Source organism: Elephas maximus, chromosome X, assembly GCF_024166365.1.
Source record: "Elephas maximus indicus isolate mEleMax1 chromosome X, mEleMax1 primary haplotype, whole genome shotgun sequence".
Classification (NCBI taxonomy): Eukaryota; Metazoa; Chordata; class Mammalia; order Proboscidea; family Elephantidae; genus Elephas; species Elephas maximus.
The window spans coordinates 31,530,103-31,555,669 of NC_064846.1; the positions used below are offsets into that span (position 1 = coordinate 31,530,103).

The 25,567-nt window shown below is 37.9% G+C and overlaps 1 protein-coding gene across 8 annotated transcripts in view; it reads left to right on the forward strand.

Moving 5' to 3' along the window:
* Positions 1-25,567, forward strand: part of TENM1 (teneurin transmembrane protein 1) — an 893,898-nt gene that overhangs the window by 132,306 nt on the left and 736,025 nt on the right. For 6 of the 8 annotated variants that reach the window (XM_049871606.1, XM_049871605.1, XM_049871611.1 and 3 more), the window contains exon 2: positions 10,655-10,684. The exons of 1 other annotated variant lie outside the window; for it this stretch is intronic. The gene's annotated coding sequence lies outside the window, so the exon portion shown is untranslated. Of the gene's footprint in view, positions 1-10,654; positions 10,685-12,420; positions 12,467-25,567 lie in introns of all 8 variants that reach the window. One more of the 8 variants, XM_049871609.1, reaches the window with a different exon arrangement.

A 25,567-nucleotide genomic window follows, 5' to 3' on the forward strand; every position in this document is an offset into this window, starting at 1 on the left:
AGTCCCAGTGCAGGCTGATGGAGGTGTGGACTAGGGTGGGAGAGGTGAGGAGTGACTAGATCCAGAATATATTTTGAACTTGCTGATGGATTGGCTGTCGGTATGAGGGAAAGAGAATCAGAGAGGACACCAAGGTTTTGGGCCTGAATAACTGGTAAGAAGTGATGCCATTTATAGAGGTGGAGGTATAAAGGTGGGACAGGTTTAGGAGGGAAATCAAGAGACAGATTATATTAAGTTTGAGATACCCATACTGTAATCAAATGGAGATGACGAGTAAGCAGTTGAATGTATCAGTATGCGTTGGAGTTATAATTTTATGAGTGAACACATAGTATTTAAACCCTGGGATGGATGAGATGATCTAGGGCATGAGTTTAAACAGAGAAGAGGCCCAACACATGTTCTGTAAAAGTTGCTCTCACCAAGATATATTGTTCAGTCAACAAATATTTTTGAGTGCATATTATGTGCTGGGAACTGTTTTAAGGTGTGGGGTGGAGCTTAGTGGAGGACCAGGTAGAAAAGACTGCTGTCCTCACAGAACTTAGAATGAAAAGCCACATGGCTGATAAGAGGATCAAGACAAAATTGTAGCTCAGAAAAGTAAATAAACGTTGTGCTTTATAAGAATAAAACAAATTTGATGATTGTTAAGTCAGTATGCTTCAGTTAAGCCAATAAGATAGAGAAAATAGGTAGGGAATAGGGAAAGGGACACCTCTAGGAGTCAGGGATAGATATTAAAGCTGAAGCCTTGAATAGAATTTTTGGAAACAATTGGGGAAATACCTTTCTCATCCAGAGTAGATACATTATGGAAGCGTACTCACATTGTGCCAGAAAAGAAAGCCTGAGGTGACAAGTATAGTCAAGACCAGAGAGGCAGTAAATGGTAACAAGCTCAGGCTCCAAAGTCAGACATAATTTTAAATATCCCACTTTTATCTATGTGACTTGGACAATTTACTCGTTCTCAGCCCGGGTTCTAGTTTCCCCATCTGTAAAACAGGGAAGAAAAAATACCAACCTCATATGATAGATATGAGGATTAATGTAAAAATGTATGGAAAATGCCTAACAAGATATAACGAACACTGAGTAAATGTTGTTGTTGTTGTTAGGTGTCCTCGAGTTGGTTCCAACTCATAATGACCCTGTATACAGCAGAACGAAACAGTGCCCAGTCCTGCACCATCCTTACAATCGTTGTTATGTTTGAGCTCATTGTTGCAACCACTGTGTCAATCCACCTCGTTGAGGGTCTTCCTCTTTTCTGCTGACCTGCACTCTGCCAAGCATGATGTCCTTCTCCAGGGACTGATCCCTCCTGATAACATGTCCAAAGTATGTAAGATGCAGTTTCGCCATCCTTGCCTCTAAGGAGCATTCTGGCCGCAGTTCTTCCAAGACAGATTTGTTCATTCTTTCGGCAGTCCACGGTATAGTCAATATTCTTCACCAACACCACAATTCAAAGGCGTTAACGCTTCTTCGGTCTTCCTTATTCATTGTCCAGCTTTCACATGCATATGATGCCATTGAAAATACCATGGCTTGGGTCAGGCACACCTTAGTGTTCAGGGGGACATCTTTGCTCTTCAACACTTTGAAGAGGTCCTTTGCAGCAGATTTGCCCAATGCAATGCGTCTTTTGATTTCTTGACTGCTGCTTCCATGGCTGTGGATTGTGGATTCAAGTAAAATGAAATCCTTGACAACTTCAATCTTTTCTCCATTTATCATGATTTTGCTCATTGGTCTAGTTGTGAGGATTTTTCTTTTCTTTATGTTGAGGTGTGAGTAAATGTTAGCTTATGATAATGTTGACTCTGATAAGAATAATAACATTTAAGAACCTTCCATATCTGGGCTCATATGGATCTCCATCAGGTTGATGTTTCCGCTGAATGAGCCAAGGGAAGAAATGGGACTAATGAGGCTCATAGGTTAGCTGTGCCAATCAAGAAACTGTTTGTTGGTTGTACTGAATTTAGAGCAGGCATTCTATGCTTTGTATATATCTCTTTATACTTTTGTGATTTATTTCACCCTTTTGTTTTCTATTGTTTGTCTGGCCAGAGTCTTTCATATATTCCTATCTGGGCTGTCTGAGAGAGAAAGTATTTTCTTCAACTGGCATCTTGTCAGCTCTAGAGCAGTGCTTCTCAAACTTTAATGTGCACAGCAGTCACCAGGGGATCTTGCTATAATGCAGATCCTAATTCATCAGGTCTGGAGTGGGATTTGAGATTCTGCATTTCTAACAAGCTTCCAGGCAATGCTGGTGCTGCTTTCTATGAAGCACCCTTTGATTGGCAAGGAATTGGGTAACCTATCTGGAGAACTCTAGAAAACAGTATAGCTGGGGCAATCAGTGATCTGAATCTCAAACAAGTGAGGCAGGCTAAACATGATTATGCCTGCTTCTCATCTCAGATTCAAGTGTTTCTCTTAAATTAAACCCAGTGCAAAGAGAGGATTTGAGGATGGGGAGCCCCCCCCCAAAAAAAACCAAACCCGTTACCTTCGTGTCGATTCCGACTCATAATGACCCTGCATGAGAGAGTAGAACTGCCCCATAGGGTTTCCAAGGAGCGGCTGGTGGATTCAAACTGCTGACCTTTTGGTTAGCAGCCAAGCTCTTAACCATTATGCCACCAGGGCTCCCTGAGGGTGGGGTGTGGGGTCAAAAAGCAGGGATGTTGCCTTACAGTCTCCATGTTGTCCTGAAATACATGTGAGTCCATAGCTGTCGTGATGGAACCCTGAGTGACTCAGTGGTTGTCAGCTACAACTGCTAACCAAAAGGTCAGCAGTTCGAATCCACCAGCTGTTCCTTGGAAACCCTGTGGGGCAGTTCTACTCTGTCCTAGAGGGTTGCTATGATTCAGAATCGACTTGACAGCAATGTGTTGCACAGCTATCTACTACAAAGAGAGCTGCTGAGGAAAGTCCCCATGGAACAATATGTCTCACTTTTATCATTTGACTCTTTATTACGTTTTTTGTCTCAATCCCATGAAAAATTACATAATGGCATTTTACTGTAGCCTGTTTGAATGAATAGGACAATGGAGAAATAATATAGTCAAGACAGTATTCTCATTACTAAAAGTTTATCTGAGAAATGTTTGTGGCAGAACATAAGCAACCACTAAAAATGAAATTTGGGCAGTGAAAACTCAATCAATATATAAAATGTATATTGTTTATCAGAAATGTAATATACAGAAATATTTTCATTATGATTATTGAGATAAAAATGAGGCTTTCAAATATATAGTTCCAATATGACCAGCATATTGCAATTCAAAAAAAATAGTCCTTCCTCAAGAAACCAAAACCAAATCAAACCCGTTGCCACCGAGTCCGTTCCAACTCATAGCTACCCTGTAGGACAGAGCAGAACTCCCCATAGGGTTTCCAAGGCTGTAAATCTTTATGGAAGCAGACTGCGGCATCTTTCTCCGGTGGAGCAGCTGGTGGGTTCCAACCATCGACCTTTCGGTAAGCAACCAGGCACTTAACCGCTGCACTACCAGGGCTCCTTTCCTCAAGAAAGGCCTCTGATAAATGGGAATTGAAATATGCAGGCCATGCAGATGCGACTGAAGGTATTGATGGTCACTGTGTTCCTGATTTGTTTGTTTGACCATGTTCCACCTTTTTTTTAAATGAAGCATTGAGTTTCATTTTGTTATTTTAGACACATTAATTATCTTTGTATCTTATTCAATTTTTCCTTGCTGTTTAAGTTCGTTTGGTCTTTAATCTGCAGTCTTTTAAGTGTTTTGTCTGTACTTTTTTGCTTGTTATGAAAGACAGCTAAGTGAGGTGATTAAGAGCATGGGCTTTAGAGACAGATTTGAATCCTGGCACTGCCACGTGTTACCTGTGTGACTTTGGAGAAGCTCCTGATGTCAGTTTTGTTATGTATAAAGTGGGAATAATAATAGTCCTTGCTTCATTGTGTTGTTGTGGGTAATAAATGAGTTAATGCGTATAAAACAGCCCAAACTGTGACCAGCATAGTTGCCAAGTGCTTACTAAGCATTCCAAAAGTATTAGCCAGTCTTCTTATTAATAATGTTACCTGGTAAACCATTTCATGGTAGTGCTTATGTTTTATCTCCCCAGCCAGATTGCAAAAGCATTTTAAGTCTGGGGGCAATATCTTTTATTTTGTGTGTATTTCCTTCAGTGCATTTATTATTTCTGTGATGTTTGCCATCATCACTATAGATTTGGTTTGTAGATGCAACTACCAAAAAAACCAAAAACCAAACCTGTTTTGGTTGAGTCAATTCCGACTCATAGCGACCCTATAAGGCACAGTAGAGCTGCCCCATAGGGTTTCCAAGGAGCATTTGGTGAATTTGAACTGCTGACCATTTGGTTAGCAGCCCAAGGCTTAACCACTATGCTGCCAGGGTTTGAAGAGGTGCATTATAAATACAAAAAAAATGGAAACCACAATTAGGAAACACTGCCGTCAAATAAGCAGTAGTTAATGAGGTAGGGTAAATGGAAAGAGCAGATTATCTCACTAATAGCACTAATTAATACTAATTATAATAACACCTATTTATCAAGTACCTAGTTTACTGTGTTAGATAATTTATGGCATCTTCTGTTCTTCACATGATTCTATGAATTAGGAAACCGAAGCTCCTAGAAGTTTAGTAACCACTACACTTCATGCCACTCAGCTAGAATTGAAATTGATCATTTTTTAATTGCAAGCACTTCATGGTCTCATCTCTTCTGGAAAAAACCCAAAATACGACTTTTTGATCGAAATAGATGAATTGGGTTCACATAACAGCACTGCTTCTCCCTAGTCACGTGACAACTTGGAATTCAGAACCCATGTTTGTGCAAAAAGACTCTGTAAATCTAGATCTAAAGCTTCTTTGTAAAAGACTTCATCCTCTGCCATTTCCCTGCTGGCTGCTATTCCTGCCTTGAGAACCATCTGAGTTGATCATTTTAACTCAAATTCCCTTGTTTACTGCCAACTCAAGACTGTGCATCCTCTGCTCTCTTGCCCCAGGATTTGCCCTCCTTTCCTTCATAGGTATGAGTTATGATAATGTGTTTCTGATTGCTCATTCAGTGAGAACAATCCAAATATGAAAACATTGCCTCCCTCCATCTGTTTCAACACTTGGGCTCGCCATCACATTTTAATTAGTAAGTACTACTCTGAAGCAGTGGTCCAGAACAGGAAGAGAATGATAAATACCACTGTTTCAAGCCCAGATGTACTATAATGAGCATCTTGGACACAAACAGGATTACTTCCCTTGATTTATAGTCTTGGCATTCGTAGATTATTAAACCACTAATAATCTCCTAGTTCTACTTTGCCTGGGACACTTATATTTCTTGCTTTTCTTATTATGGAGTGGGTACTGGGTGGGTGAGGTGGTCAAGGGTGGGAGCACAGATGGGGATAGGTCAGAGAGCATACATTTTGCCACATGTTTATTCAGTTACCTGAATAATACATCTTTTAAGATTTTGATTACAGCTCCTTCATCCTTCGCTTTTCTTCCAATTTGAGGATCATTTGCAAACTAGGAAATGTTTTCAGTATCCTCATCCAAATAATTACATTCATATTAAAAAATCTGTTAATGAAACATTAGAGCTAAGAGTTTAATTGCTGAAAAATCAACCCTCAGAGCTAGAAAATTCAGTTAAGGCTCCATAGCAACAGGATCTATTATTAACTGTATAAATGTTATCTAATAACATTATGAAATTGACTTGCTAGTGTAGGTACTTTTAGGACTACATATAAGGTAAGGTACTGTTTAAATATAAAATAGGTTTTTTTTTTAAATAGTTTCTCTGGAGGAAAATTATGGAAAACTTCCAGGTCCTTCCAATTATTTTATTACTTATCAAATTTTATGCTCGCTTTTCTATCAGTTAATGAGAAAATGCTCCATTTCTTTTGAAATATGATAGCATTTAATGTTCATGACTCATATTTTTGTCTGTACTTTTTGCTAAAGAAAAAAAGCTAGCAGAAAAGGAAAATTAAAACTCAAACTTAATTTAAGACGTACAGAAGCTAATAGAGGATGTGCCCTAAGAAGGGAACCCATGAGCAGTGTTGTCACTAGGGGGACGTGGAGGATGCAGAATGCACCAGTGACGCCGTCAGAGGGGGCGACACCAAAATGACTGTCTATAAAATTCTTGTGCAATGTTTCAGCAGAAATTTATTGTTTTTTAATAAAAATATTTCTGTAGATAGTTATACCAACAAAAAAACTTTTCATAAGCCCAGCTTACACGTATCATCATACCTACAAAGTTAAAACTCTGTGCTAATGTACTTTTTGAACCTTCTAACATGCTCTGGTCAGAGCTGTCATTATTATTACCCAATTCCAGTGAGGCTTCAAATCACATAGTTTCGTCTGCACATGCTGCAAGCATGCGCTGTTGTTTTTGTTGCTTCCGGTGTTCTTATAGTCATTGATTTTGTCAAATTTTCTGGTGTTTCAGCTGCAATATTGTGGTAATTAGCATGAAGGAGTGACACCGTGAGTTACTGCACTGGGTGACACCAACCCTAGTGTCTGAGAGGGCGGATTGTCCTTTGAAGGAAGAAGTTTAGACATGAGAAAATATTTCTGAAATTTTTAGGTATGATAAGGATGACAAAGGTGTCGTGAGTAAAGTAAACAATATTACATACATATTTGCTACAAAAAGTAGATATTGGCCCAGTCAAGGTTAATAAAAATGAGTGTAGGAAGGTGGTACGAGTTTTTAGTAGGCACATCATTAGTATCAAGGCAAAAATGATTGAATTTTGAAGCTATTGGATATATGACTGAGAAGTTCTAGAAAGCAAAGCGAGAAAATGATTCAGGAGTGGAAAGCATTGCCAAGATTTTCTCATCTAAACCCTGTCCATGCTATACATGGCAAAATAGGGGCCTAGAGTCGGTACTCTGACTCCCTGGGTGGCGCAAACAGTTATGCACTCAACCGCTAGCTGAAAGGTTGGCAGTTTCGACCCACCCAGAGGTGCCTTAGAAAACAGGCCTGGCAATCTGCTTCTGAAAGATCACAACCTTGGAAACCCTACGGAACAGCTCTACTCTGTACATATGGGATTGCCAGGAGTTAGAACTGAGTCAACATTAACTAACAATAACAGAGTTGAGCGATCGTTTGCCCAAAGACACAACACAATAATAAGCAGCCTTAGCATATAGAAAAATGCCAGACTCCACTCTCCCAGAGCCAAGAACACGTTATCACGAGAGACTCTTTCATGACGAAGCTAGTCAAAAGATAGAAGAACCATTTATTGGAAACGTGTTGTTTATTTATCACTATGTTGGTTGATACAGGGAATCCAAGACAAAAGACCTGGCTATTTGCCCATGAAAAGCTTTTTATCAGTCTGGGAAGATATAGTCTAACATATTTATACTAATACTTAGAAGTCAAATCTAAGTTCAGGTAAAACACAAGGATCTAAAAGACTACTTGGTGCAGACTATATACGTGTTGCTGGAGCAATTCCACTTAAAGGATAGACGGTTACATGCTGAGCAAACTCCAGAATATGATGGAGCTTCGGCTGCTGGCACTATAGCGACACTATAGGAAAAGAATAAAAATTGACCTTTATAAGGGTAGAGATTTAGGCTAATCATGAGGAGTAACTGTCATTGGAAATTAAAAAATATTGAACTCTCATGTTTTCTACAATACTTTTTGGAACTGAGAAGAAGTCGAAGGAAATATAATACACAGTTGCTGCTCTTCTGAAGTTTATGGTTTAGTTGGAGAGACGAGATATATGCTTGTGAGGTGTAAGACATAGATAAGAAAGTTGATGATTAAGTGGCAAAGGAAAGGTATAAGTAGGGAACCAAATGAACACTCTGGAATGATCTCAGATAAGAGGGGCTCTGAGGATTAGTGACAACATGGTGAAGTGGAAATACTGTGAGCTATGGAGTCAAACAGACTGGGTTAAAATGCAGGCTTTCACAGCTACCAGGTGTCTAGCTTTGTCAAGTCTGTTTCTTCATCTGTAATAAAAATAATTTTTTTTATTACAGATGTTTCTTCATCTGTAATACCAGGGGTGTATTAATACCTAACTTTCAGAGTTCCTTTTAAGATTGTCAATAATGGATGCAAAGATGTAGGGTTTTTGGGGGGGCGAGGTGATGAAAATGTTCTAAAATTGATTTTGGTGATGGTTGCAGAAATCTGTGAATATACTAAATACCATTGAATTGTACACTTTAAATCGGTGAATTGTATGTATTTAAATGATATATATATAAATGCTGATACAAAAAGAAGTTAAGCATAAATTTACCATATGAAAAAAAGCTACCAGTGGAATTGCTGAATCCTATGGTAGCTTTTTTTCATATGGTAAATTTATGCTTAACTTCTTTTTGTATATGCTCAAGAGACATGAAAACATATGTCCGCACAAAGACTTGTATATGAATCTTTATAGCAGCGTTGTTCATAATAGCCCCAAACTAGAAACTACCCAAATGTCCCATCAACTGGTAAATAAACCCAACCAAATCAAACCAAACCTGTTGCCATCAAGTTGATTCCAACTCCTAGCTACCCTATAGGACAGAGTAGAACTGCCCCATGGGGTTTCCAAGGATGTAGTATAGGGACTACTATTCCAAATGGAATACTATTTGGAAATAAAATACAATGGAATACTGATACATGTTAGAACATAGGTGAATCGCAAAACATTATCCTACACGGAAGAAACCATGTGCAAAAGGAAACATGTTGTATGATTCCGTTCATGTGAAATGCTTGGAAAAGGCAAATCTATAGAAACAGAATGTAGATTAGTGGTTGCCAGTGGCTGGGGTTGGGAACAGGAAGTGACTGCAGATGGGTGCAAGGGATTGATCATTTTGGCGGTGATGTTAACATTCTAAAATGTGATTGTGGTGATGGCTGTACAATTTGGTAAATTAACTAAAAACCACTGAGTTTTACATTTAAAATGGATGAATTTTATGATATGTATATCTCAATAAAATGGTTTAAAAATAATGGGTTCGAAGTTGAATGTAATAGATGCTCAATAAGTGGTAGATTTTATTATTGTTGAAGTAATCAGAGAAAGTCTTCTGAAGGAAGTGGACCTTTAACGACGGGTGGTAGATAGGGTTTGGCTAGGCAGTAGGGAAGGGAAAAATAGGGAAAATATATGAGTAATGACCTAGAGTGAGAAACAGGCATGGCATAATTAGTCTTGCTGTAGAGCTGATGAGAATATGAAGTTTGTGATAGAGAACATTGGGAGATAAGACGCTGTGGAAAGCACACCTGAGACGATAAAGGGCTGGTAGGGCATTGCTCCAAACCTATAATCGATGAGTAGGTAGAAATGAAGAGGTTTGAGTGATAGAGACCCCAGATGATAAAGTTAGTTTGTCCTTAAGAAATGGCTTATGTGGGAAACAATAGGGTTCACAAGTGCTGGGAATAGAGTTATTCAGGCTGCAGCTGGCTGGAACTGAGCCAAAGCATTCAAAGATTGAGCTGGAAAGAGCTTAGGTATCAGCATATGGTGTGATGTGACATGCCATGGCGTGGCAGAGGCCTAAGTAGTAACATATAAGACTAGTGTTGTGTCAGAGCAAGTAAGCTGGAGAGTCCAGCCTGAGGAGCCAGGCCCAGGGTGACCAGGTTGGGAGCCAGTACGGTAAAGGTAGTGTTGTGGAGCCATGTAAGTTAAAAAAAAAAAAAAAAAAACTGATCTAGTTGGCCGTCTATTCTCTGGTTGCTTGTGGCATTGTGTAAACACAGACTAACCTGCCTTCTGGTCCTATGAGTTATTCAAGTAAGCAGCCCTGTCAACATCATTCTCTCCACCTTTCCAATGAATTCAGTGAAGTTTCTGGGGGAGAAATCCCCATATGTCTTCTTGAAGTTCTCTAGAATGTTAAAGATTTCCTACCCAACTTGAAGCAAATCCTTACAGTGCTTAATCTAATTGATGTGATAAGATCATGACCTTTTCAGAAATGCCTTTGATGTCAATCCTAATTCTGCTAAATTTTACCTGACAGGGTAAGAATGAAACATTATAAGCTAGTTTGTCAAGCATCTCAGTAATCTGTTGTGGCAATAATCCGCTCCCACTCAGCCCTGCAGTGATGGGGTCTGGTGAGTGATGTTGTTTGACTTGGAAGGAACTTATTAAGTGTTCGGCCACTGACTAATGAAGTAAAAATGTTCTAGGTAGGCCTCAAAGTGATAAACTAAACAGGAACCTTGGCGGCCATTAGTCCCTTCTGCCCATTCCCCGTACTGTGATTTATTTTGAAAATGATGACCGCTCATTTTCTTACCCACATACCTACAATGCTTCAGAAAAACTGGTGTTGACAATCAACAGATAAGGAAATGAAAAATATTGCAGGGAACTCCTATTTTGAGTTTTAATCACTATTATAAAGGAGGAAAAAAAGTGCCCATAAAGGATTAGAGTCGTGAAAGCCCATTTTTCCTCAAATGGCCTTTCCGATGTGTAAATTAAAATACTATGCTATCATTTTTGATAATGTAAACATAAAAGATCAAGGAAATTGAAATTGCGTTTTTATTTTTTCAGGTACACTTTATGATTCGCCGTAACAGCAAAGTAAGTATGTGATATTTTTGACTTGATCATCCATTAAGTTTTAGAATGCTTTTAATCTCTTCTTTATCAATGTATCTCATTTCCCCAAAGACCACATCTACCACAATTCACACACTGAAGAAATGGGGTTAGTTTTGTCTTTATTGCTTCTCTTAATATTTTCCTAAGTTATCAGTTTTCTTTGTTAGAATTTACCTCCATGCCCATATAGATCACTGAGTGCTTAAGCATTGACAGCATACTGATTTTTCTATCCTCTATTTTTGTGTCTCAATGTGATGCACAAAGTTCAATCCAAAATATTTGATGCTTTTATAGATTAGCAGTTAGTGAATCCCTACTGAGACTTGTTTGCCATGAGGAATTTGTTTTTTTTTTTCTATCCAGATCAAATTTGAGCTTGTTATTCCAGGCTATCATCTTTCTTTCTAAAGATAACTCTTCAATGTGATTAATAAGGCAAATGACCACCTCTCCACTTTTAACATAAATAAATACATCACCTGACATTATTTTGTGAACATACTGTAGCATTCGTGATGTTCAAAGCTAAGCTAGGTGGCATGGAAGATTCTGTCAGACCTGGAAGGATTATCAATGTGGTCTTGTAGTTCTTTTCCAAACTTCTGAAGCTTTCCTGTTCATTCCAGCCCCTCAAAACTTTGAATACTACAGTCACAGCCTTGCTTCATGACAGTCCCTGTGTGGGCAGTTCAAACCCAAAACCAAAACCAAATCCATTGCCATCGAGTCGGTTTCAACTCATAGCGACCCTATAGGACAGAGTAGAACGGACCCACAGGGTTTGCAAGGCTGTAATCTTTATGGAAGCAGATTGCTACATCTTTCTCCTATGGAACGGCTGGCTGGTGGGTTCAAACCACAGACCTTTCAATTGGCAGCCAGGTGCTTTAACCACTGTGCCACCAGGGCTCCTGTGAGCAGTTCATTTACCAAGAATTCCAGTTTCTTAAAAATGAAGTGAGAAGTTATTAGTTTGATGACACAAAACAACTCTTTATGTCTTCATGCCCAATAGACACTCTTATAAATTACTGACAAATTACAGTAGATGCCAATTCTTGCACGGTTGCCACTGATAGATAAATCTATGCCATATTATTCAGGCTTTTATTGTCTCTTAAAACATCATCAGATTGATTTTAGAGTAGCAAGGATATAAAATAAATATACAAGATACCCTTCCAATAAAGAAAAGGAAAATCAGCCTTCTTTGTGCCTGAGAATCTAGTGTCGAAATAGAATAACATTTTTTAACACCTTCTTGTTTCAGCACAAAAATTGTGCGTCTGTTTCCAACTTGACTTGTAAAATGCAGAACCAGTTTGTTGTAGAAGAAAAAGCAGAACTGAGAGAGGAAAAATCAATATTTTAGTCCTGCCCCTTTCACTAACAAGCTGTATGACCTTAAGTCACTTAACTTCTCTGTGCCTTGATTCCTGCCTCTGTAAAATTGGAGGGTTAGATTAGATGCTCTTCAAGATCCCTTTTGGCTTTAATATTGTATGGTTTAATATGATGAATACACATAATACCATCTGCGCCCAATTTACAGTTAAGGCTCATCTTATATGACCCAATAACAATACTTAAATACAGGGCTAGCAACTTTTTGTAGATGAAAGTGAAAAATGTGACTACTGATAGAGGATAATAATATTAACTAATATTTGTGTATTATTAACTCAGTAAAGAAATCATTATTGAATACCTAGGTGCCAGAATGGTGCTGGACACAGAGGATACAGTGGTGAAAATGAGGTATTTCCTTTCCCTTCACACAGACTAGTGAAGGACATAAATCTATAATATGGAAAAGTCTTGATTAAATAGAATGCTTAGGGAAGGGAATGTTAATTGAGGCTTCTTAAAATTAAGTAGCATAGCTTTTATTCCAGTCTGTGTGGTTGAAACGTTTTATAAAACTGTTCTCCATTTTACTACCTTAATAAGTACAGTTTAGTGAACATAATTGTGTTTTACTGTAGTTTAGTAACTACAGTGTGTTTTTCAGGGTCTCAAGTTCATCATTCTAAAATCAGTTCTTAATGTATAGGAAAAATAGGGGATTGGGATAAATCTATATTGACACCAGACCAGTTCTTGGGAGATGAGTTTGTTTTTCTTTCAGTGAATCCAAGATATCTGCTTGGCTAGTCACCATGTTTCCTTTCCTCATAAAAGCTGAGTATAGAACATGAACTAAAATGTTTCATTAGTTGGGCTTCATTTAATTAAGGTTTTACTGTACATAAAATCCTAATTAGTAACATAGGGATGTGGTTGATTTTGGGGGAAGTTTAGTATGTTCAGTTTTTGGTACCACATTCGATTAGGGACATGAATTGGCTACAAGAGAATATATAGAAGAGATCAGCAACAAAATGAGGGTAAAAGATACAATATATCTTTTTCCCTCGATGGCACAAGTTTTTTTTTTTTTTTTTTTTTTAGTATGTTCAGTTTTTGGTACCACATTCGATTAGGGACATGAATTGGCTACAAGAGAATATATATATAGAAGAGATCAGCAACAAAATGAGGGTAAAAGATACAATATACAAAATGGTTAAAGGAATTTAGAATGCTTAGTTAAGTTGAAGGAAACCCTGGGGACACAGTAGTTAAGCACTAAGGGTGCTAATGAAAAGGTCGGCAGTTCAAATCCACCAGGCACTCCTTGGAAACCCTGTGGGGCAGTTCCACTCTATCCTATAGGGTCGCTATGAGTCGGAATCTACTGGACAGCAACGGGTTTTGAGTTAGGATGAGGTACCCTGGTGGCACAGTGGTTGAGAGCTATGGCTGCTAACCAAAAGGTCAGCAGTTCAATTCTACCAGCTGCTCCTGGGAAACCCCATGGGGACAGTTCTGCTCTGTCCTATGGGGTCACTATGAGTCAGAATCGACTCAATGGCAATTTTTTTTTAGAGTTAGGGTGGAGAAAAAAGACTAACAGAAGGTATATCTATCTTTCAGGAGATATATCAGTCTTTCAGTATTTAAGAGCTCTTTTGTGGAAGAGCAAGTAGAATCACCCATTTGGAAGAGATCTGGAAGGTCATCTAGTCCAATGTTTCCCTATACTTGCATATCCATATAATATTTGAATCCTCCTACAGCATTCCATTAGATGAATGGGGACATCCAGAGAACTTCTGAAGCAGCCCAGTCCTTCTATGACTGCCCCTGCTGGCTCTTCATACTGAGCTAAAATTTGTCCACCCACTGATTTGAGCCAGACAGAGTATATCTAATTCCTTTTCACACCACATCTTTCAGATATTTGAAAACAGTTAATCATGTCTTGCTTGAATCTTGTTTCTGCTCAACTGAGCAAGTAGACTTATTCTCCAGAAGGTGGAGCTAGCACCAAGATCAGTTCCCTGCTTAAAAACTGCTGTCGACTCTGTGTTACCCACAAGATAAGATACAAAGTCCTTATCATGGCATTTAAGACAGACTGTGCCTGCCTGTGGCCTTGGTTCTTATTATTTCTCCCATGCAGGCTATACTCCAGCCACCTGGACCTTTCTCTGTTTCATTAACAAGTTATTTATTTTGTCTCTATTCACGCTTTACTGATGCTTTTACCTATTGTGGAATACCATTCTTTCCCTTCTGAGACCAGTGAACTTTCAGTAATTCTTTAAGACCCAGGTCAAATGTTCGTTCTTTTGTCAAATCTTCCTAGACTCCACTTTGTACCTAGAAAACTAATCCGTGACATGTTCTTATACTCAAAGCCTGTTCTATTAAATCATGTATAACATAGTATCATGCTTAGTTTTTATGTATTTGACCAGCTACAATGTGAACGCTTGAGGTTAAATACCATGCCTTGTTCATATTTCTTTCCTCTAGGTTTAATATATTTGAAAAAATAATGTACACATGATATATAAAGCAGTATGTACTTTCATTGGTCATAAATCTCATTCATAAATTTCATGGAATGTTATCTAATTTTACTTTTCTGGAATGTGATGATGTTTTATTTAATCTATCCATAACTGCATTTGTTACAGTTCCATCATATACCTTTCTTCTCAGGCTTTGTCTTTCTAGGTTGAAGAAGCTTAATCCTGTTTGCCTGTTTCCTATTCCACTAATTAAGTTTTTCTCTGGATCTTTCCAGATCTATCTTGGAGCAGAATTCCGAACAAGTTTAACTGGGGGGTTCCATGGCGACTGATAGCTCCATTCATCCTAGGTGAACATTTTAAACGTTGTCACACCACCATCTCTACCTCCTTTCATCCTAGCTTGCCTCCCCCAGGACAGCTCCCAGCTCTAACTGATTCACATAGTAGTTGTGATTATTTCCAAGTCAGTGGCTTATTATTAACTTGTCTTTCTTTCACTCAACAATGCAAATCTGTACATTTTAATATGTGGTACTGAAACGTTCATTTGTACTCTTTTTTTTTTTTTTGAACATTTGCCTTCCAAAGCATGACAGGTCAATTCTGAATCAAAGTTATGGATAGTTACAGAATATTTCAAAACCAACTTTTATTCCCTCAAAAAGAAGCAAGAGAAAGATAAAGAGAAAAGACATAAAGGGTTGAATGGGGGCTTGAAGTCAGTTTCTTTAGGTAAAACTTTTGAAGACAAAAACATTCCCCTCCCAAAATAAAAGTAAGACAACAATAAGAAACAACTACCAAGAGAAGCCACTTCAGTGTTTAGAAGGATTAAGAAAACTATGACCTACTCCATAGTTCAGACATGATAGAAGTTTGATTGCCTCACCAGTGGTCTTTGAATGAGCATTCCTTTTGATGACTGAACTTGAATTACTGAGAATCCAAATAAGTGAGACCGTAGACCTGTGGGAGCCCACGAAGTGATGAGCAGAGATGAATGCTTTTAAACATAGAGGGGAGCAACAGGAAAAACTTACATTAGACAAACTATATATTTCTACTTTGCTGCCAACAAATAGCATTTCACATTCTTTCCCCTAGAGTTTCTGGCAAAATTTCCCTTACCCAGAATCCTTCAATAAAATAAACTGAAATCTACTTGAACACCAATGCTATTTTGGGAATAAATGGTCTAAAATGCTTGGGAAACTACTCATGTCACCGGATTTTTATGAGATCGAATTTTCCCCCAGGCCCCTTGACTTGGATTGTGAGGAAAATTAACCCTTTCTTTGGGAGTGTTGAGGCAAGACTGAGCTGTTAATATTTGCTGTGCATCTCCACAAACCAATGTTCTGCTATGGTGGGAACTGAATATTGATTCTCTGACCTGGCACTTCCATTTCTGAGAAAAAATACATTTGAAAATCACTAAAAATGAAGCATTTGTCCCTCAAATCCTTATCTATAAATAATATATCTTTGGGCCTTTTACTTTTTTCCTTATGGCAGGTATTTGCTACTTGATATAAATAACACATTTAGGCTCAAGTATGGTACTTGAATCAATAACTAGAAGGAGCCATTCTAATTTGAAGAAACCCTGCTTGGCAAATTTCAGATCAGGGGTTCCCCAGGTTCACCCCTCTTCTGTGGTCTTGTAGAGCCCTTGATATTCTTTCCCAAGCATTGAATTTTGGCCACAGGTTCCTTTTTTGCTTGATCTGGCACTTGTTTCACTAGAAGACAGCTCTTTAAAAAAGGGCTGTGTGAGAGACCACCAAGCCGAGATGGTTTTTGTTTGTTTGTTTTGTTTTAAAAACTAAGTTGAAACCAGCCAACAAGAGAACTTGTGAAGTAATTTGGACCAAAATAGTGTTTTTTTCTTGAATCACTGAACTTAAAAATCTCAACATTTTTTGAACTGAATATGTAACAAAGCATCATTTCATTCAGTTTAATTCACTAAGACAAATAATGGCTTACTTACATGCTTTATTATTCCCTTTGAAAAAGAAAACATAAAGCATTTTATTAAAATTATCTCAATAGTAATAGAATTCTAGTTTTTCAATCTAAAAGTGACCTTAGAGACCATTTAATCTGACTGCCTTGTTTTACAGATGACAAAATTGAGGCCCAGAGAGAATGGACTAATGCATGTCTTATATAACCTTGGTATTTTCTCAGCTCAGTGATCTTTCCAATACTGCAAGATGTCCCCTTTGCAATCTACTCTTTGGGGATTGTGACTTGAAGGGAAAAATAATGAAGAAAGTTTAAAAACACCACAAATTTTCTGCTTCCCTCATTAGCATAAGTATCTGGGCTCAGAATCATGCTTATTGTGGGGAGAGACTCTGGGCTAGAAGCCAGTAGTAGATGGAACTGGGTAAGATAGTCCCAGACCATCTGTGTTTCAGACAAAAGCTGACCCAAACAGAAATTCAGCCATGGAATAGCCTTAATCCTGTGGCAACCAACCTGCGTTCTCTAGTTCCCAGCTTCCAACCACCTCTCACTCCCAGCGGCCAGCTTCTCCTCAGTTCGATGTCTTTAAGGCATAGACTTAAGCTTGGAATAATCCTTGTATAAGTAAGTCATCTGTTTCTGTTGCTTCAGTCCTTTCCACAACTTTCTTGACAAGTGGCCATGAAACACATTCAAGGATGACACATCTTCATGCCTCTTAACCATTCTAGTAGCTTTCTTCAGAATATGTTTTATTTGGTCAGCAGCCTTTTATGGATAAGGAGTCCACAATTGAACACAGCACTCCAGGTATGGGTTGGGCAGCCCAAATCAAATAAAAAATATCACCTTTTTCCTTCTCACATTAACATTTTATCAGTCAAATGATCCTGTCAACTCATTTTGCATACAGTCAACTAATATCTCTTGGTCTCTGTACATAAGATGTTTGTAAGCCAATTTCTCCCACTTTGTACTTAGGTTTGAACAGGTACTTATGTAGTGGAGACATTTTTAACTCAAATGCAGAACTTTATATACCTGTGTATGAATTTGAGGCATCACGATTGTATTACTCAACAGGTTAACTATTCCTACTACTTCTGTGTCATCTAAAAACAATATCTCCTCATCCATGGCATCAACAAAAATGTTATATAGGACAAGGAAAAGGATATCACTAGAGACAAGTTAATCAGCTGCCTTGGTAGGGTTGTTTATTTATTTGTGTCAACTTTATTGTGCTATCATTTATCTCGTATATTTTTTAAAAATGTATCCAATAGTACATTTGAAAGATTTGGCAAAATGCCTTGCTGAATGTGAAATACATCTACCCATTTCTCTGCCCTGTCAATTTAGTCAGCCTTTTCAAAAGAGAAGTGAAGTTAGTTGGTCAGGACATACTCAGATATGCCTATGCTGGCTTCAGGTACTGGCTGCTTCTTAGTCTCACAGTTCAGTCAGTAGTACTCTTAGAAGTATTTCATGAGGGTCCAGAAATGTAAATACTTTTAATGCTGCCTCTTCATGAATCCTGGGCTTGAATTCTTTTTTACTAATGATTCTGTTATTCTTTCTAATCCAAAAATAAATCTCTTTGACAGAAAAAAACAGCTGAAAAATTAGGATTATTTACTTACTGATTCCATGACTTATTTAGCTATCATTACACCACTGATTCTAGCAATGTTTTTATTCACTCATTTTTAATTTTGCCCTGTTGTTATGTTGTTGTTAGGTGCCATCAAGTCAGTTCCGACTCATAGCGACCCATATACAACAGAATGAAACACTGCCTAGTCCTGTGCCATTCTTATAGCTGTTGCTATGTCTGAGCCCATTGTTGCAGCCACTGTGTCAATCCATCTCCCTGAAGGTGTTCCTCTCTTTCACTGACCCTCTACCAAGCATAATGTCCTTCTCCAGGAACTGGTCCCCCCTAATAACATGTCCAAAGTATATGAGATGTAGTCTCGCCATCCTTGCCTGTAAGGAGCATTCTGGCTGTACTTCTTCCAAGACGAATTTGTCCCTTCTTTTAGCAGTCCATGGTATATTCAGTATGCTTCATCAACACCATGATTCAAAGGCATCTGATTCTTCTTTGATCTTCCTTATTCATTGCCCAGCTTTCACATGTATATGAGGCAACTGAAAACACTATAGCTTGGGTCAGGCGCACCTTAGTCTTCAAGGTGGTATCTTTGCTTTTTAACACTTTAAAGAGGTTTTTGCAGCAGATTTGACTAATGCAATGTGTCTTTTAGATTTCTTGACTGCTGCTTCTATGGTTATTGATTGTGGATCGGAGTAAAATGAAAACTTTGACAACTTCAATCTTTTCTCCGTGTATCATGATGTTGCTTATTGGTCCAGTTGTGAGGATTTTTGTTTTCTTAATGTTGAGGTGTAATCCATACTGAAGGCTGTGGTCTTTGATCTTCATTGTTAAGTGCTTCAAGTCCTCTTCACTCTCAGCAAGCAAGGTTGTGTCATCTGCATAATGCAGGTTGTTAATGAGTCTTCCTCCAATCCTGATGCCCCGTTCTTCTTCATATAGTCCAGGTTCTCGGATTATTTGCTCAGCAAACAGACTGAATAGGTATGGTGAAGGAATACAACCCTGGAGCATACCTTTCCTGACTTTAAACCAGGCAGTATCCCCTTGTTCTGTTCAAATGACTACCTCTTGGTCCATCCACGTACAGGTTCTGTATGAGCACAATTAAGTGTTCTGGAATTCCCATTCTCTGCAATGTTATGCATAACTTGTTATGATCCACACAGCCAAATGCCTTTGCATAGTCAATAAAACACAGGTAAACATCTTTTTGGTATTGTCTGCTTTCAGCCAGCATCCATCGCACATAAGCGATAATATCCCCAGTTCCACGTCCTCTTCTGAATCCGGTTTGAATTTTGCCCTAGATATAGCTAAAAAAAACTCCACACCTGCCCTTTTTGACCACCACATCTTTCACAAGTTTTACTCAGTTTAGCTAGTCAGACTCCGTGGTGGTGGTAGTGGTGGTGTTGGCTGCCGTTGAGTCAATTTCGACTCATGGCAAACCCATGTGACAGTAGAACTGCTCTGTAGGGTTTTCTTGGTTATAATCTTTAAGGAAGCAGGTTGCCAGGCTTTTTCTTCCGCAGTGCTGCTGGGTGGGCTCAAACCACCAACCTTTCCGTTAGCAGCCAATTGTAAACCACTTGTATGCCACCCAGGCTACTTTGTAAGACTCTGTTCTTGGTTATATGCAAAATTATTTTCATTTTTTAGTATCATCTTTAAAAAAATCTGACTTTGTCAAAACACTCCCAGTTGCAGCCATCTTACTCTTATGGCAATTTTCCCCCATTATCTCCTGTCAATATTACTAAGATGATGATGATTATAAAGACAACAAAATTATTATAGTAGCTAACACCTTTTAAGCACTTACTATATGCCAAACACTACTCAAAGTGCTTTGACTCTTTTAATTTTTACAACCCTTTGAGATAGATTCTATGATTATCTCCATTTTACATAGGAGCCTATAGAAAGCACAGAGAGGGTGAGGTTTAGAGTCCCAGCTAAAATCCACTGGTCAGTAGGTGGCAGAGCTGGAAGCCATGTATTCTAATTTCAGAGCTTGGGCTCTAAACCTTCCCTGTATTGCTTAAGAACACAGGTTAGACACTGAAAGATTTGAATTGTTAGGGGAATCATGATGCAATTTCAGAACATCTTGTAGGCAATCTTGGGGGGTGTACAGAATTAATTTTTGCCGTGCCTCATGTCCTCTTCTGTGCATTTAGCTATCCTCACTGCTTCTTCTTGCTAGCTTCTGGATTTCCTCTGCATGTATGCTATCCTTAGCTCTTTAGCTATACTGTCAGGTTCTAGAGGGTATGTTCAATGTAATAGTTACTCCTTTGTTTTCCACACACTGTAGCCAAATACCATGCTAGACACAACAAAGGTGTATGTGAAATCCTTGTGGAATTAAATATGTGAAGAACTCTGAAATTCATTGCTTCAAAAAGATTATGAATTGTCTTCTCCTAGAGGAGGTTTTTTTTTGGGGGGGGAGGTTAGAGGAGTTGTGTGCTCATGTGTGCATGCATCCTCATGAGCTCAGATGCCTTCTCAAGTGAACTCTGAGCAGAATGAAGACACGATGCTTGGCAAAGAGCATGCACTCAGTGACTTATCTGTTAAATGAGTAAACAAATGAGGCAGAGAGGGCAAAAGAGTTTCCATGGAATATGATCAATATCAAATGTCCCCAGGCCTTATTTCTGTAGAATATATACTCTTTTGAACCATTAACTAATTGATGCAGTGCACCAAAGTCTTGTGTTCAGATCTGAGTCATAGTAATTATGACAGCAGTTTACAATACTCTTTCATTACAAGTTGAATGAAAAACATATGTGTGGGTCTGTGTGGTATATATATATACGTATATATGGGTTTTTTTTTTTTTTTGGTTTTATACACACAAGCTCCAAATAGAGATGTAGATATTATGGTTTTTTTGTTTGGGTAAACAGATTAACTCCTTGTGTCTTTTAGCTAGATGAATATGGTTTATTATCTTAGTATCTGGGTAAGTCTTGAGGTGCAAATTGACTCAGACCTATTCAGATTTAATATCAGACCTTAGACAAATCCTTTCATAACAAAAAATAAATGGAGAACATATGATAGCTTAGGTCTTTTATATATAATTATATGTTTCCCAGAGGGGAGTTATAATTGAATTATAAGCTGCCTCGTGAGTATTCTAGCCTGTGTTTAGAGAACCGCGAAGCAGAGCTGAGCAATTTTTTTTTTCACCAGCTAGAACATGAACAAGACACCCTAAAATTCAATTATAACTAGCCTCCAGGAACCATATAATTATAAAGTAGTTTGGGGAAACTGGGAAACTGAATGTTTTTCAACACATTGTGTATGTTTAAAATAATCTGATAATTTTACTTTACCTCTCACCTTTCCTAGCCACACAGGTATGAGGATACTTTTTGTGACCTTATTCCATGTACTTTTCAAAAACTTTTAAGACAAATTTTTATCCTGAACAGTCCTTTGCCTTTTTACTCTGCCTTGATTGTAGCTCTTTCTGTACACGTATATACGTGACTGAAACTCTTTGGTCTTCAGTTTTCCGAACTGTAAGATTCAGGGATTTGACTTAGATGATCTGTAAAGTACTTCTAACACTAACGTTCATTGAGTCTGTACAGTGAGAGAATTTTTTATTACTCAGGACCTGATTCTCCAGGTTGTGGATTATCTTTTAGGGACATGAATGAAAATTAAGAAGGTGAAACTTCGGTTCTGAAGCTTTTCTATATAATTCAATATTGTCATGAATACAATATACAAAAGTAGATGTTTTTATTTGTAACAAACTTGTCATCAGAAATCCACTTTCAGAAAAGGAAAATGATGTGTTTAAATCTGTTTTCTAGGGAAGACTTCCTTAGTATTTCCATTCTATATATAACTGATGTTACAAAAGTTCTTCATGGAGAACTCATCCCATCTACTTTTCCACCATCTTACTATCTTATATATGTTTTCCCTAACTAGTAGCTATATTAATTTTTAATTTTTTAACTAGGCTTTTATGAAAAAATATGAATATATACTCATATACATCTAGGCTCATAGCAGCACTACTTACCATATCCAAAGAGTGGAAACAACTCAAATATCCATCAGCAGATGAGTGGATAAACAAAATGTGGTCTATACACACATTGCAATGTTATTCAGCTATGAAAAGGAAGTACTGATACATGCTACAGTATGAATGAACCTTGAAAACATTAGGCTAAGTGAAATAAACCAGACACAAAAGACCACATATTGTATGATTCCATTTATATGAAATGTCTAGAATAGATAAATCCATAGAGCAGAAAGTAGATTAATGGGGCTGAGGGGAGAGTGGAAAATGGTGAATGACTGATAATGGGTACAGGTTATTTTTTTAGTATTTTCAGTTTATTAAAAATAAAAAAATAAATAAAAGCTCTCAAATCACATCAAGAGAGGAAGAATTTAAGAAAGTACAACTATTTTTAATTCGAAAAAGAAAAAAAAGACTTGGAGGAAAGCAATGACATTTTTCTGTGATGAGATGTTGATTACTTAAACCTGGGCCCTTATTATTATTTGAGAAACTAGTAAATATTGACTCATGAGTGTGAAATGCATATATTTTAAATATGCTTTTTATCCATTGCATTTAAGAGGGATAACTTCTCCTAATTTGCTATGTGCTAAAAGCCTGCTGTTTACCAATTGCTAAGATTCTCTTTATATTTTGGTGGTCTTTTGCTTTCTTTTTTTTTTTTTCCTGAAGTTTTTATTGTGATTTGGGTGAAAGTTTACAGAGTAACTTCTTCCTGACTCAACAATTCATACATGTTTTGTTTCGTGACATTAGTTGCAATCCCCTCAATGTGACAGCATTCTACTACTTCCTCCCTGAGTTCTCCATTTCCATTTGCCCATATTTCCTGCCCCTTCCTGCCTTTTGAACTTTGTTTTTTTGCAAGTGCTGCCCTTTTGGTCTCATGTGGTTGGTTGTTCTGAGGAGCACGTTTCTTATGGGTGTTACTGTTCCCTTTATAGGCCTGTCTGTTTATTGTATGGCTGAAAGGTAATCTCTGGGAGTGGGTTCAGTTCCAGATTTGAAGATTGTCTAAGGGCCATAGTCTCAGGGTTTCCACTAGTCTCAGTAAGTCTGGTCTGTCCTATGAATTTGAATTTTGTTATACATATTTCTCCCACTCTGTCCAGGGCCTGTGATCCTGATCTGATCAGAACGGTCAGTAGTGGTATCCGGGCACCACCTAGTTCTTCTGGTCTCAGGCTGGTGGAGGCTGTAGTTCATGTGGTCCATTACTGTTTTGGACTAATCGTTTCCTTATACTTTGATTTTCTTCACTCTTCTTTGCTCCAGACGGGGAGAGACCAATAATTGTATCTTAGATGGCCACTCCCCACTGGTAACCACTGTTCATTTTTCTTTTTATCTGCAAACACTGTTCTGTCCCTTGGTTTTTCATCCAATGATGTCTTAAAACTCTTTTCTGTATTAACATGTATATATATTTAACATTCTTTTGAACAGCTGTCTAGTATTCCTTTATGTGGATATATCAAAATTTATTTAAACATTTCCCCTTGAGGAACTTTTCTTTCCAGTGCTTATGAAAATACTGCATGGACATTCTTTGATACCTATTGATGAGACAGTGTGAAGATATATCTGTAGGATAAATTACTACACATAAGATTATTTAGTTGAAAGTAATGTGTATTTTAGATTTTGATAGGTATTGCTATATTGTCCTATACAATAGTTGGACCAATTTATACTCCTATTGACAGTCCCTGAGAATCCCTGTTTCTCCACATTAATTCTGGATGTTATCAAACTCTTTAATCTTTGTCAATACGATGGATAAAATTGTTTATTTGAGTCTGTTTGCATTTAATTGTGAATGCATTTCTTTTTCTCTATGAATTATCTGTGTGCTTTGTTCACATTTCTATTGGGCTATTGGTCTTTTATGATTGACTTGAAAGATCTCTTCAAAACATTAAGCCCCTTGTCTGTCATATTCTGCCAAGACTCCCCACTTTTTCGTCTGTCTTTATCTTGTGTCTATGGTATTTTTGAGGTGGATACTTTTCTAAAGTGTCCATTTTGTTGTTTTCAAATAGATTGGAATGTACAATGGAAAATGTAGTCCAAACTGAAATCACACTTGTATGTGACTTATTTTTTGGATGAGTCTATGAAGTCCCCTCTAAAGGAAACTCTCAAATCACTAATGGTCTGAGTACTCCAGTGCATAGACCCCTGTCCTCATAGATATCAAATATCCCTTAATTCTCATCCTGAAGTTTGCTCTTAGATAAGAAAATTTTTGTTGTTAATCTTTTAATTGGTCATAGTCTGATCAATAAAAACATGGTAACACTGAACAGATTTCAGATCTTTTTTACTTTGCCAGGGCATTCTCACTTCACTCAATATAACAGCTGCCACAGTGCTTACAGTATTTGCTAGTTTAACTCTACGGCTTCTTTCTCATATACCACATAAGGGTCTTTACAACACGAGATTTTAATGTGGAGATAAAATGACACATAAAATGGTTTGATGTAGAAAATGCAATTAAAAACATAAAAGACCTGACTTTAGGGTATTTTCTGTTGTTGTTAGCAGCCGTCGAGTTGGCCCCCTACTCATGGCAACCCCAATGCACGATGGAACTAACTATATGCTGCCCAGTCCTCTTTCGTCCTATGCCATTCCCGTGAAGGGTTGCAGGGTTGCAGATAAGACCATTGTAATCCATAGAGTTTTCAAGCATAACAACTATTGTGAGGATGATGCAGGACTGGGCAGTGTTTTGTTCTGTTGTACATAGGGTCACTGTGAGTTAGAACCGACTTGATGGCATCTTACAACAACAACAACAGAGTTTTCATTGGCTGATTTTTGGAAGTAGATTGCCAGGCCTTTCTTCATAGTCCATCTTAGTCTGGAAGCTCCATTAAAACTGGTTCAGCGTCATAGCAACACTCAAGCTTCCGCCGACAGGTGGGTGGTGACTGTGCATGAGGTATATTGTACTGGAATCGAACCTGAGTACTTAGGTATTAGGTATTGGGACTACTTTCCTTTCTTCTCCCCTTCCTTCCACCCTGTCTCCTCTCTTCCTTTCCTTCCTCTTCTCTTATTTCTATTCCGTTTGTTTCTGCCTGCCTTCTTTCCTTCCTTCTTCCCTTCCTCCCTCCTGCCCTCCTGCCCTCCTGTCCTCCTTCCTTCCTTCACTTGTTATTATGAAAGCTATACACGGTCACATTAAATATATTGGGTTGATGTGTATATGTATATATATATGTATATATATAATATATATATATTATATATATTCATTCATTCAAAACAGGATATATAAAGTAAAAGCAGAAGTTCCCCTACCCTCTTGCTCAACTTTC